The following is a 13,330-nucleotide window of genomic DNA, read 5'->3' on the forward strand; positions in this document are numbered from 1 at the left end:
ACGAGCTGGTTTTACGTACTCACCCTAGGTTCTCGCCTAAATTCATCTCCAAATTTCATCTAAACCAGTCAATTGAGCTACCGGCTTTATTCCAGGAACCCAACAGCTCAGCTGAGGTAAAACTCCACACACTAGATGTGAGGAGAGCGGTCCTCTACTACCTAGACAAGACCAGACCGCTAAGGAAAACATATCAATTGTTTGTCTCCATAGCGCCAGGCAGAGAAGGTGACTGCATTTCTAAGGATGCCATCTCTGGGTGGATAGTCAGATCTATCCAACTGTGCTATTCCCTATCAGATAAAACACTGCCTTTTACGCCCAGGGCTCACTCCACAAGAGCTACTGGGGCCACTCTGGCTTTCATTGCAAATGTCCCTTTAGACAGTATTTGCAAGGCAGCTACATGGAGCTCTGTACATACTTTCACTCAGAACTACTGCATTGACACCCATTCCAAGACAGCTACACAAGTGGGACAGGCGGTTCTAAGACATTTATTCGATCATGAACCTTCTCACATCCCACCTCCTTCTTCCACTGCTCGGTCATCTATGCACAGCATGTTATCTAAGCAGGTTCCAGAAGCCTCGGAAGGGATACATGACTCACCATAATCGTATTTCAGATTCACATGCGACCCACCGTCCTCCCCTCAGAGAGAAGGCACATGGATGCTTATGAGCTTGTCTGAGAGGTATCTGCTTGTACAACTGTACTTTCGCTACATGTCAGAAAAATACAATCTGAGGGACCTACACGTGTGAGGGATCATGGGTACAGTGGGACGTTACACTAGGGATAGTATTACTGGCACGCCCTGTCGACGTCCCTTTTCGAGTTTCGAAAACAACTCTGTAATAATCCGCAGCTTCTACTAGATGTCGGCCTATGCACAGCATGTGAATCTAAGCAGATACAAGCATCAGAAATACGATTACAGTGAGTAATGTATACTATATTTCTGATGTTTGTTAATCTGCTTAGAATCACATGCTGTGCACAGGTCCGACATCCAGTGGTCACTGCGGAGTATTGCATTTTGTTTTTCGTAGTCGAAAAGCGGACGTCGACAAGGCGTGTCTGTGACTTGCGTTGTACCCACAATCCCCACGCGTCGAGGTCCCTCAGATTGTTTTTTTCCGCCCAACTACTGGTCGCCTTTATGCGGAGCTCCTCGAGAGACATTGCCAAATAGTTTCTTCGACCTTTGGTCGTTTGTTATTAATATCAATAATGTAGATCCCTCCCTCGACGCAGAGCTGTTTCTCCGGCGAGCAAGATCTTCGACAGAAGGACGAGCGGAGGGGATCCTTCGGCGCTGCCGAACACGCGGTCTGGCCTCGCCGGCCATACACAGTAGGGAGAGTGGGGTTGTGTGGTCTTTCTTTCTCTTTAAGAATGCCTTTCTCTTTCCCCTCCCTCTCTTTCGAGGTCGTAGTCACACTTCTTGCCCTCAGCTATGGAAAGGACGCCATTTAGATTTTGCCCGCTTTGCAAGGGTAAATATACCTGGAAGGATAAGCACAAACGGTGCAACCGTTGCTTACCCCTCGATCACCAGGAGGATGGCTGTGCGGCCTGTAAATTACTAAAGCCCAAAACTCTAAAAGACCACAGGGTCAAAAGGTGGGTGGCCTACGCCATGTCTAGGCCTGACTCCTCGCCCGCTCCCGCCGAATGTGACGAGGACAGGGACTACACAGCCCCCGTAACGGAGGTTGTAGACCTCTCAAAGGAGCGTGCACGCTCCTCGTCGTCCGTCCCCGGCCCCGACAAGCCCGGCTCACGCCCAGCTTATGGGGATGAACACCCCGGCGACAAGGACGCACACGGAAAAACACCAAAGCACATACCCCCGGCACGCATTAGTCGAAGACGAAGGCAGCCATAGCGCCAACGGGGGCGCCGGGCCCACCGGCGCCTTCCGCCGACCGTAAGGGTCGTCAGCCCTCCCCGCCTCCGTGACAGTCGACTGGGCATTTTAAAGATAAGGGTGCTAACACCAAAACCTCCGGCGACGCGCATCGTAAGAGCGCTCACGTTGCCAGCAAGGACTCGACGAGCAAGGACTCGACGTTACATAGCGCGACGGCGACCGATCCCTCGGAAGAGAGAATGATCGCCGAAAGCCTCGCGTGCATATCATCTAAGGACGGCCAGAGATGTACGGCGAGTGACGCCGAAAACCGCGCACAAGGCCAAAGATACGCCGAAAGCGCTGGAAAACAGATCAGGCCAGTTCCCACCGACGGAAGGCCCTAGCCAGCGAGAAGGCTTCTCAGAAGGCGAAGGCACACTTCCTTCGACGTTATGGGACAGAACCAGACAACTACAGGAGGAAGAAACTCCTTTTTCATTCTCAGACCGTCCTGGCCGACCTCAGTGGACCTTTGAAAGGTTCCAGACCTGTATGGATAAACTAGACCGGTTCATGTCCATCACAAGAAGACAGGGCACCCAAGAGACCAAGGGGAAGCACCCTTGGAGAGTCCAAGGGCTAAATACCAGAAGTTTTATAACCCCATGCAGGAGGACATATACTCTTACGACCTCACTGAGGAAGACAACCTCTTCCAGGAGGAAGATGCGTTCACCTATGTTGAAGACCAACAAGAAGAGGAAGGTTTTTACGAGGACACTAACTTAGGTGAGGAGGGATTCCAGGAGGGGACAAGCGAGGGCGACCCAAATCCCTGGCAGTCACCAACTAGGTCTACAGACACAGGCAGTAGCAGTATAGTCATCAGGTCTACTGAAACTACACCAGTCAGGAACCCTTCGCCTGTTGATGATCAACCCTCCTTCAATGCACTGCTGAAGAAGGCAGCAGCACATTTTGAACTTGAAACTGGGGAGGTCACCCCAGACCCCGATTTTGTGGAGAGGATTGTCAAAGAAAAACCCCCCAGTAGCCAAACTATCCCCGTCCTCGCCGCAATTAAGAGACGTATTACCCCTTCTCTGTCCACTCCTGCACTGGTGAGAGGGGTCAATCCGAGGATTCAGAAACTGTTCTCTCCCTCTCAATAAGACCCATTATATATTAAGGGTCACTCAATCCCGGACTCCCTGGTCGTGACCAACACCAGGAAAAGGGCCGTAGTCCCACTATCTACCAGCGAGGCACCCCCAGATAAAGAGGGGAAGAAGCTTTATGCCCTAGCCAAGAGAATCACCACCTCTGCAGCATTCTCTACCAGAATTGCCAATAATAACACACTATTGGCAATCTACGCTGATGCTCAATGGGAAAAGCTTAAACAGGACATTGAAGAAGCTCCCGAACCCCTAAGAACTTGTTTGCTGGCTACAGTTAACGAGGGCTCTCTGGTCAACCTAAACATCGTCAAGAATACCCTCGATGCAGCAGAAACGGCTGGCCGCACTTTGGTACAAGGAATTTTGCTGAAGCGTCACATCTGGCTTCGCAATTCCGGGTTTAAGGCAGAAACACAAGCGTCCCTTATTAATAAGCCCATAGAGGAGTCCAACCTCTTTGGGAAAGCAGTTGATGACGCGCTGGAGTACGCGAAGAAAGAATTTGACACAATAAAGACCTTAGACCAAATTTCAAAACACCCTAACAGGCGGGGATTTAGTAATAAGCGCTTTTTTCGTGGCCAACGCCAGCAACAAAACCACCAACAACAACAGTATTCTGCCAGCAACTACCAAGGAAATAGTGGCCAGTAGAATCAGAGGGGTCAACGCTGTGGCAAAGGGAGAGGCCGGGGTTCCACCCCCAGAGGCTCCCAAGCCACCAACACCACCAAGTGACGCGAAGATTCGCGCCCCCTCCCATGCAACGCCGGTCGGGGCCGGTTAACATCCTTTCTTCCAGCATGGGAGGGAATAACATCAGACCGCTGGGTGCTTTCCACCGTAGCCCGCGGCTACTGTATAGAATTCAACAGTTCCCCAACAGACAGACCCCCGAGGGGACGCCGCATGACACCAGAACACCTCGCCATCCTTCTCCAAGAAGTGGACCAACTGCTGGAAAAAGGAGCCATAGAGGTTGTGCCTCTATCTCAGGTAACGGAAGGTATTTATTCAGTGTGCTTCCTTGTACCCAAAAAGGATCTAACCATGCGCCCTGTATTAGATCTGCACCCAGCAAACAAGTTTGTCAAACCCCAAAAGTTTTGTATGGTGACCTTACAGGAGGTGATCCCACTGCTATCACAGGGAGATTACATGGCGACACTGGACATGAAAGATGCATACTTTCATATTTTAATGTTGCCAGCGCACAGAAAATACCTCAGGTTCATGATAGAGGGCAAACACTACCAGTTCAGAGTGCTACCCTTCGGCATAGCATCTGCCCCAAGGGTATTAACAAAGCTACTGTCAGTGGCAGCGGCCCACCTGCGCAGGTTATCCATCCCAGTATACCCTTACCTCGACGACTGGCTCATAACAGGGGACTCTTATGAGACATGCTTCTCAAACACCCAAAAGACTGTAGACCTTTTGTTCCAGCTGGGCTTCTCCACCAACGAGAAGAAGTCCAGCTTCTAGACCCCAGCCAAGTCAAACAATTCCTAGGGGCTCTAATTCGAACAAAGGACGGGCTCGTCTTCCCCTCCAACGAGAGGGTCCAAAACATGCTGTTTCAGATCCCCCTATATGTGGCAGGTCGAGAGGTGACGGTGCGCAAAGCAATGTGCTTGCTAGGAATGATGGCGTTGTGTATTTATTTGGTACCTCACGCACGCCTGCGCATGCGCCCAATGCAAGAGTGGCTCAACAGCCAGTTTTGTCAGGCCAGCGGACAATGGTGGACAGTGGTGGTCTCGCAGGCCTTGGTTCTCTCGCTACGGTGGTGGACAAAGGAAAACCTGATAATAGGGATAATAGGGAAACCTTTTGCCACACCCGCGGTGGAGGAGGCTCTAACCACGGATGCATCCCTCACAGGATGGGGGGCTCACCTATCCCATCAGACTGCTCACGGAGTGTGGACTCCGAGCGTAGCATCCAAGCACATAAACCTACTGGAGCTACTGGCGGTGTTCAAAGCTCTAAAAGCCTTCCAAGAACACCTACAAGGGAAGACAGTGATGGTCCTTACAGACAGCCCCACAGCCATGTACTACATCAACAAGCAGGGGCACCCACTCTCCAGGACTGTCCAAGCTGTCCCAGAATATATGGAAGTGGGCTCTCAGACACATGTTCCTACTGTCACAACACGTACCAGGGGAACACAATCTGCTAGCAGACGAACTCAGCAGAGACTTCCCCCTGCCCGAAGAGTACGAATGGCGATTGCACGAAGACATCGTCTTAGACGTCTTCACGCAATGGGGATTCCCCGAAATAGACCTGTTCGCAACTCTGGAGAACTCACAATGCCAATGTTACGCCTCCAGGTACCCCCAGAACCAGTCCAAGGGGAACGGTCTGTTGATTCAATGCTCAGGGAAATTTGTTTACGCTTTCCCCCCCCCCCGACTCCCCTTCTCAACAAAGTTGTGCACAAGATGCACCAGGAACAAGTTACCATGATACTAGTGGCCCCGATGTGAGCCCGGCAGCCATGGTTCGATCACTTGAAACTTCCCTGCCCACACAACATGCTATCACAGGACAAGGGCAGGACACTGCATCCATGCCCTCAGACCATGAACTTAGCAGCCTGGCTCCTGTGATCATAGAATTTGGACATCTACAACTCCCGCAGAGATGTATGGACATCCTAAGGGAAGCCAGAAAACCTAATACTCGCCACTGCTATTCTAGCAAGTGGAGAAGATTTGTCATCTGGTGTAGAGGAAAGAGCATCAACCCGGTTGACTGCTCTCCCACACATATTGTTCTGTACTTGACCCATTTATTGGATTCAGATCTAGTATTCAATTCCATTAAAGTCCACCTGGCGGCACTTTCTGCATACACCACTTCCCAACTTAAAGTGTCGTGGTGGAAGATCCCAGTTATCAAGGCCTTCATGGAGGGGGTAAAGAGAATACACCCTCCGATAGCTAACCCAGCTCCCGGATGGGACTTAAATGTGGTACTTACCAGACTCATGGGCTTGCCATTTGAACCCATGCACAAGGCAACTCTTAAGGACCTCACTCTTAAGACTGCTTTTCTAATAGCTATCACCTCCATTAGGAGAGTAAGTGAACTAAAGGCTCTTTCTGTTCTAGACCCCTTCGTAACAGTTCACAAAGATAAGGTGGTTCTACGCACACACCCAAGGTTTGCACCAAAATTCATCTAGAAATTCCATGTAAACCAGTCAATAGACCTACCTACGTTCTTTCAAAACCCTTCCAACTTGGGAGAAAAAAGTCTGCATTCACTGGATGTACGCAGAGCTGTCACGTTCTACATGGAAAGAACCAGGCCACTGAGAAAGACTAATCAGTTCTTTGTCTCAGTGGCAGCAGGAAGAGAAGGAGATGCAGTCTCAAAGTCCACTATATCTAGATGGATTGTTCAATGCATTACTCTCCGTTACGCTCTTGCTAAGAGAGAACTACCCTTCAAGCCAAGAGCACATTCTACTCGAGGCACTGGGGCATCCATAGCATTCATTGCAAATGTTCCCCTTGAGTCCATCTGCAAAGCGGCTACCTGGAGTTCTGTGCACACCTTTACAAAACACTACTGTCTAGATGCACACTCTAGATCTGACTCCCAGGTGGGACAGGCAGTATTAAAACATCTTTTCTCTACTGTTCCTTCTCATAACCCACCGCCAACTCAGGGTACTGCTCGCTAGTCTATGCACAGCATGTGATTCTAAACAGATCAACAAACATCAGAAGACAATGCATTACTTACCGTAAAAGCATTTCTGATGGTTGTATCTGCTTAGATTCACATGCGCCCACCCTTCCTCCCCGCTCGGATGGAAGGAACATAGACATCTTTCTACATCTCTCTCTTTTCTGTACTCACTCACGTATAGAAGGCTCCCTCAGGGCAGAAAAAATACAAACGGAGGGACCTCGACGCGTGAGGGATTGTGGGTACAACGCACGTCACTATAGGGATAGTGTTAGACACGCCTTGTCGACGTCCCCTTTATGACTACGAAAAACAAAATGCAATACTCCGCAGTGACCACTGGATGTCGGACATATGCTCAGCATGTGAATCTAAGCAACCATCAGAAATGCTTTTACGGTAAGTAATGCATTGTCATTTCGAATGGATTGTGTCCTCCAACATATTCCACAACTTTGACATGTAACATCCACAGCTGTGCTGCTTTCGAAATTTTTCGGCATAGGGCGTCCTGTGTCGATGCCATCGGGTCGATGTCCCTCGAAGGCCTCCGTCGAGGGCGAAGTCACCGGATGTTATAAATGGGACGCACGGCACCCGTAGCCTCAGTTCTGTTTTTCCGCAAACGTGTTTGCTTCGAGAACTCAGTGTGCATTGTGTGTTCTTCTTCGTGAAAATGACTACTTCATCTACCCCTTCGACTCCGCAGTCTGGCTTTAAGACTTGCAGGGACTGGACCCTAGGAGAGCTTTGAGCTTTTATATCTCTAGGATGTCCAGGGTCAGAGTGGACGAACAACTCTTTGTGGGGTATGCTGGACACCGATTGGGCCAGGCTGTTACCAAACAGATCTTGTACAGGTGGATTATCCTCACCATTACTGAATGTTACAGATTGCCGGGCAAGGACCCTCCAGAGGGGTTGCACGCTCACTCCACTGGAGGTGTGGCTACTTCCACGGCCCTCCAGCAGGGTTTTTGCTACTAGGAATATTTGTGATGAAGTAACGTGGGCTTCTATCGACACCTGTGTCAAACATTACTCACTGGATACGCTCCATGGTCAGGATATGGCCTTTGGTAAAACTTCTCCCTCCTGTATTCTCTGTTACTGGTTTGAGAGTCTGTCAAAGATGTGGAATACGTCAGAGGACACAATCCATTCGAAGAACAAGTTACTTACCAACTGCTAAGGTTCTTTCGACTGGATGTTCCTCTAACATATTCCACATCGTCCTCCCAGCCTGCCCCACTGGAGAATTTCCTATGCTATGGCAGCTCGTGTTCCCCTAACGCTATGTGCAGTCAAGCAGGCATTGTGTACGAGCATGTCACACGTTAAGGAGGAAAAATAATAAACTGAGGCTACTGGCGCCGTGCGTCCTATTAAGATCCGGTGAAGTCGCCCTCGACAGAGACCTTCGAGGGACATCGACCCAACGCCATCGATGCAGGACGCTCTCTGCCGAAAAATTTGCGAAGCAGCACAGCTGTGGACATTACATGTCAAAGATGTGGAATACGTTGGAGGAACATCCAGTCGAAAGAACGTTACCAGTTGGCAAGTAACTTGTTCTTCTTTTTTTCTGAGGCTTGTGGATCTCTTAGATCGCATTCTATGCATAGGACATCTAGTGGTAGTCGCAGAGTATTACATGATATGTTTTCCAAACTCGAGGTCGACTGGGCGTGTTAGTAATACTATCCCTAGTGTGACATCTATTGTACCGAAGGTCCTTCACTCGTCGAGGTCCCTCAGATTGTTTTTTTCTGCCATCGGTCGCATGTTGCAGGGTTATCCAGGTAACGCCTTAGATATTATAAAATTTTAGACTTTATACTTTCTTAAAAATGCCCATCGCCTGCCACTTCCAGGCCCAACTTCTACAGCTCAACGGACAGACCCATCGTCGATGACCAGTCTCGACGGACAGTGACCGCGGCCTACACAGACCTCACCGGTCCTCACCCCTTTACAATAGGGAGAGTGGGGGAGGTCATACACTCTTATTTTTAGAGAAAGCCTATTTTGACACTTTCTATTCCCCTTTGTCGTCATGCCTCCTTTCCCATCATATATGGAAAATACGCCCTTAAAATTCTTCCCATCTTGCAGTCGATAATATACCTGGAATGACACGCACCGGGTGTGCCACCATTGTATTCCACGGGATCATGTCAAAAAGCACTGGAAATCGCGCCGCACTAAGCATTGGGCAGCCCACGCCATGCAGACTGAGGCCTACATAAACGTGGCGTGTGAATCCAGCGATGGCAGTATCACCATTCTTGGCGATGTTGAAGGCGATCAGGGTTCGGGAGAACCCTATGTGTGAGTCCCCATCTCATAAAAGCAGGCCAGTGGTCCTGTTACGGAGAAAACACCCAGCGGCAAGAGCACACACATTCCACAACATACTAAAGGCATACCCCCCGGCCTAACGTTAACCACGTCATCGACCGTTGACGGCCATGCGGTGTCTAAGGAGAAGTCCCATTCCAAATCATCTCTGTCCTCTGCGCCATCTTGTTCGCTGCATGCCAGGTCTCCCAAGCAGGCGCTGAATAGGCACGTTTCAGCCACTGCGCCCAAAAAGGCCCTCCTTTGTGCGCCGAAGGGCACGCATTGAAACCAAAACCTTTGACGCCCTCTTTGAACACGTCGAAAATGCAAGCACTCATTAAAAAACATGTTCCGAAAACGCTTCTAAAGTCTAAAACGTTGAAAACCACCAACCATTATACGGACATGCTGTCTAAGCCGCCTCCTTCTCGGGATATGGGCTACACTCCATCTGAGGCAACTCTATCAGGGGAACTACATCAGAAAATGCAGACCCCCACCCACCTTCAAGAGACCTACCACTCCTGTTTTCCCAAGTCCACTGAATGGACACCTGAAAGCTTTGACAGGGTGATGAGAAGGATATCTTGCTTTGTAGCTTTGACTGCCAGCCAGAGGAGTTTAGAAGCCCACAGGGTGAAAGGGGGTCAAGTGGTTAACCACCTTCTAAAGTGTTACGGATAGACAGTTCCAAGCACTTCTACCCAAGCTCCTGTCACCTCACATATTCAAGACCCCCACAGAATTTACATATTGTAGATCCTTCAGACTCCCAGGGTCCAGATTCTCAGGGCGATCAATACATTCAGGACCAATGCTATGATGAAGACCCCAATATCTACGCCATTCAGTCCACAGACAACCAGGATCAGCAGGTGGCTGATTCCCCCTCCCTAGATGATCAGCTCCAATATAACATGATGCTCCTAAGTTAGACGCTTCAAAATAGAGACTTGAGGTTCAACAGGACAAGGATTTTGTGGATGACATTTTGGTGGACCAGCAGTTTGCAACACAATTCATACCCATCGTTCAGTCAGTTCAAAGGCGCATCCAACCTCACAAGGGCGGTTAAGCCCCGCATTGAGAGTTTTCAGGCCAGCACCACCTGACCCACTTTATATTGGAGGTCAATTGAAACATGACTCTCTAGTCGTCACCACAACCAGGAAGAGGGCCGGCACACCCCTAGCTTCCACAGCGGCACCTCCTGATGAGGAAAGTAAAAAGATGTACACTTTCCGCAGGAAAGTGGCGTCTTCGGCTGCTTTTCAGACCAGAATTACAAACGGTTATGGTTGCAATGTGTGGGACTCGCTAGGCACATTGAAGCTATTCCAGAGCCACTTAAATCTCAGCCTCACTGACTATTACCGAAGGCAAACAAATTGCTAACTGCGTTTTAAAGAATAATTTGATTTCAGAATGTTTTTGACGCTGCAGACAATGCAGGGCATATTATAGCTGAGGATACCTTAATCAAGCGCCATGCCTGGTTAATGCAGTCAGGCTTCAAGCTGGAGATGCAGACCAGACTCCTTAACATGCCCATCTAACCTAATGTTTTGTTTGACAAAGCAGTTGAGGATGCAATAAAAAGTGCCAAGGAAGAGTATGTCACCTTAAAATCGTCAGGGCAACGGTTCAATAAGCCTTTTGTCCAGAGAGGGGCATTTAACAACTGAAGATTATTTTCATGTGCAAGGGCCCCAGCCCTCCGAGTTATAATCTGAGAGGCCAGACATCATCATGGTGTAACTCACCGGGACAGTCATCTGGCGGTGCTCACAGAGGATATAAAAGATCCAGAAGTATAGATGGGGCCTCTGCCACTAGAGGCTCCACTACCTTTCATCAATGATGCCCCGATTCAGGTCCCCCTCCCATGCTACTCCAGTCGGAGGTCGCATCTCTCAATTCACCCACGCATGGGAGGGGATCACATCAGACAAGTGGGTGTTGTCCACCGTGGCAGGAGGTATTGCATGGAACTGCTGCAGAAACCACTCAACTATCCAACAAGACACAGGAAATTGAGGCCAAAAGAAAATCTCATACTACTAGAAGAAGTAAATACCCTGCTGGAAAAAGACTCCATAGAGATAGTCCCAGCAAAACAGGTAAACAAGGATATCTATTCAAAGTACTTCCTTGTGCCAAAGAAAGACTTTACTATGTGCCATGTACTAGACTTGCGCCCAGTGAACACATGTCAAACCACAGAAGTTTCGCATCACAACACTGCAGGAGGTAATCCCTCTTAAAACGGCAACATGGCAACATTGGATATAAAAGATGCATACTTTAATATTTCAATGTTTTCCTAGAGCACAGAAAGTATCTGCGCTTCCAAATAGCTGGAGAAGTTTACCAATTCAAGGTATTCCCCTTCGGCAGAGCCTCAGCTCCAAGAGTGTTCACAAGGGTACTAGCATTAGTGGTAGCGCAGCTATGCATAGAATCAATCCCAGTGTACCCTTATCTGGACAACATACTAATGATGGGGAAGACACCACAAATATGGAAACTCAACACCCAAAGAACAATCAATCTGTTGTTCCAATTGGGATTCTCTATCAACGAGAAAGTCAAGTCTCGTCCCCAGTCAAGTGAAACAATTTCTGGGAGCAATCATGAAGACTCAAGAAGAGCTAGTCTTTCCCTCAAACCAAAGAGTACAAAACATGTTTCAAGTACCTCATTATGTAGCCGGTCGCCAGATATCTGTGCGCAAGGCAATGCGCCTGCTTGGGATGATGGCCTCATGCATCTGCCTGGCTCCACACATGCAGCTGCGCATGCGCCCAATGTAGCAGTGGTAAGCAAAACAATGGTCTTGGGCAAGCGGTCAGTGGGCCGATCTATTGGTTGTTTTGTTAACCTTAGTACAAGCTCTACGCTGGTGGTCCAAAGATAACTTGCTAAAAGGTAAACCCTTTCGCAATTCACCAGTACAATCCATTCTAACAATGGACGCCTCACTCTCAGGTGGGGAGCTCATTACCTTCAGTAATGAGCTCCCCAGCAGACGGCATGTGGACACAAACTACCGCCCAGAACCACATTAACCTTCTACAACTTGAGGCACTGCGAGCTTTTAAACATCTAGTAGGTCAAACAGTGCAAATCCTCACAGACCGCACCATCGGTCTTCCTTTTATCCAAGATATGGACTGAGAGTTTGCCTGTGTCCAACAATGATAAGGCTCTGCACCATTCAAACTGGCAGTGGCTAGCCAATCATGGATAGCATTTTGCAACATCTGCCCAGCAAGAGAAATTCAGGCCCCAGAATGTGTACTGGGACTAAGCAATCCCAGACCCACATTTGGGCTCGGACACAAACTGTCTCTACCTACAAAAGAAGCAACTTTCCCCTGGACATTTCATATGTAATTTCCTGATCTGAGAAGGCAAAGAAAGAAGAAGAATATGGCCAATGGACAAGTAAAAAACCTTGTGGCATGGCCATGCTAGGGAGTTGCCACCTTTTAGTAGTCCTATGTGGTAAATGCAAAAGTGCACAAGTAAAAACTATAAAGCAGGGTAGACGCATATCTGCTGCCAGTTGCTCATCCTAGGCACATTGTAAAAGTAACCAAAAAGCCATTACAGAAAAGGTTGAGGATACAAAGTATCCTAACCAAACTTCACTTTAGTGTGATATGATGTGTGCAATTGTAACAATACAAGACATTCATACTGAGACCAAGTCCCTCCATACAGATTAGTTAAATGGGCTGATCAGTTTCCTCATAGCAATGACCAAAAGGACACCTCCAAAATGTCAGGTCAGTAAAAAGCAAGGGTGTTCTATCAACGTTAATGGGAGCAAAGCAGTCAAAATAAGTCGTTTCTGATAGGCCCAGTCCCCTTTTTCCATGCATAGTGGTGCTGGTGAATATGCCTGGTTCACCAATGGCAGGAATCTACACCATTCACACTGGTGTACGGGCTGTCCAATCATGCACAGCCTCACACGGTACATCTGCCAAGCAACAGACATCCCCTGGCTGTAATGTGGATTCGGACAAGCCAGTCCCATCCCCATATTCAGCCAGGTTGCACACACCTTCGCTGTCTCCGGACCCTGCTTGGATTCCTGGACAAAGTGCATTCATGTGTATGGCATTTCCCGACCTAAGAAGGTTAAAAAACAAGATGGCTATAAGGGAAGGGCAGCAACCAAATGGCATATCCGTTTTCAGCATTTTGTACTCAATAATGGCATTATGCG

The 13,330-nt window shown here is 48.7% G+C and overlaps 1 protein-coding gene across 2 annotated transcripts in view; it reads left to right on the forward strand.

Annotated features, from left to right (window-relative positions):
* USP24 (ubiquitin specific peptidase 24) overlaps positions 1-13,330 on the forward strand; it is a 2,799,104-nt gene that overhangs the window by 372,445 nt on the left and 2,413,329 nt on the right. The window lies entirely within an intron of this gene.

Source organism: Ambystoma mexicanum, chromosome 1q, assembly GCF_040938575.1.
Source record: "Ambystoma mexicanum isolate Mex_15411 chromosome 1q, UKY_AmexF1_1, whole genome shotgun sequence".
NCBI lineage: Eukaryota > Metazoa > Chordata > Amphibia > Caudata > Ambystomatidae > Ambystoma > Ambystoma mexicanum.